Source organism: Schistocerca nitens, chromosome 8 (assembly GCF_023898315.1).
Source record: "Schistocerca nitens isolate TAMUIC-IGC-003100 chromosome 8, iqSchNite1.1, whole genome shotgun sequence".
Taxonomy (NCBI): Eukaryota; Metazoa; Arthropoda; class Insecta; order Orthoptera; family Acrididae; genus Schistocerca; species Schistocerca nitens.
Window position 1 is genome coordinate 632,074,155 of NC_064621.1, and position 1,987 is coordinate 632,076,141.

The following is a 1,987-nucleotide window of genomic DNA, read 5'->3' on the forward strand; positions in this document are numbered from 1 at the left end:
GCGAGATATACGTAGGAGGAAGCAATATACTGCTTGACTCCTCAGGGTAGGTATGTTCTCGAAACTTCAACAAAAGCCCGTACCGAGCTACTGAGCATCTCTCCTGCAGAGTCTTCCACTGGAGTTTATCTATCATCTCCGTAACGCTTTCGCGATTACTAAATGATCCTGTAACGAAGCGCGCTACTCTCCGTTGGATCTTCTCTATCTCTTCTATCAACCCTATCTGGTACGGTTCCCACACCGGTGAGCAGTATTCAAGCAATGGGCGAATAAGTGCACTGTAACCTACTTCTTTGGTTTTCGGATGGCATTTCCTTAGGATTCATCCAATGAATCTCAGTCTGGTATCTGCTTTATCGACGATCAACATTATATTATCATTCCATTTCAAATCACTCCTAATGCCTACTCCCAGGTAATGTATGGAATTAACTGCTTCCAGTTGCTGACCTGCTATATTGTATCTAAATGATAAAGGCTCTAGCCAAGTACAGTGTGCCCATAAAGTAAGTATCTATTTTGCGGAAAACGTACATGTGGATCATTTCTTTTACAGGTACCGTGAAGAGACATCACAATGTTAACAATTGCCGAAAGAATCACAATTCTGGATCATCGTTTACACTATTCATGCACCGAAATCCAATGTGTGCAAAGTGCTACAATTCACCCTTAAAGAGAAGGCATATCATATTCATGTGTTTCACCAGCTACATGATCAAGGCCATGTGGCACGAGCAACCATGTGTCATGATCTGTTGGGGGGCTCTAGCAGAAGAGGACCTGATGAATCATGTTATGTTCAGCTAGGAAGCTACATTTCATTTCTCATTTCTTCACCAGCTAGATTATCAAGGCCATGCGGCACGAGCAACCATGTATCATGATCTGTTGGGGGCTCTAGCAGAAGAGGACCTGACGAATCATGTTATGTTCAGCTAGGAAGCTACATTTCATTTCTCATTTCTTCACCAGCTAGATTATCAAGGCCATGCGGCACGAGCAACCATGTGTCATGATCTGTTGGGGGGCTCTAGCAGAAGAGGATCTGATGAATCACGTTATGTTCAGCTAGGAAGCTACATTTCATTTTTCATTTCTTCGCCAGCTAGATTATCAAGGCCATGCGGCACGAGCAACCATGTATCATGATCTGTTGGGGGCTCTAGCAGAAGAGGACCTGATGAAATGTTATGTTCAGCGAGGAAGCTACATTTAATTTCTCATTTCTCATTTCTTCACCAGCTAGATGATCAAGACCATGCGGCACGAGCAACCATGTGTTATGATCTGTTGGGGAGCTCTAGCAGAAGAGGACCTGATGAATCATGTTATGTTCAGCTAGGAAGCTACATCTCATTTCTCATTTCTTCACCAGCTAGATTATCAAGGCCATGCGGCACGAGCAACCATGTGTCATGATCTGTTGAGGGGCTCTAGCAGAAGAGGACCTGATGAATCATGTTATGTTCAGCTAGGAAGCTACATTTCATTTCTCATTTCTTCACCAGCTAGATTATCAAGGCCATGCGGCACGAGCAACCATGTATCATGATCTGTTGGGGGCTCTAGCAGAAGAGGACCTGATGAAATGTTATGTTCAGCGAGGAAGCTACATTTAATTTCTCATTTCTCATTTCTTCACCAGCTAGATGATCAAGACCGTGCGGCACGAGTAACCATGTGTCATGATCTGTTGGGGAGCTCTAGCAGAAGAGGACCTGATGAATCATGTTATGTTCAGCTAGGAAGCTACATTTCATTTCTCATTTCTTCACCAGCTAGATGATCAAGGCCATGCGGCACGAGCAACCATGTATCATGATCTGTTGGGGGCTCTAGCAGAAGAGGACCTGATGAAATGTTATGTTCAGCGAGGAAGCTACATTTAATTTCTCATTTCTTCACCAGCTAGATGATCAAGACCATGCGGCACGAGTAACCATGTGTCATGATCTGTTGGGGAGCTCTAGCAGAAGAGGAC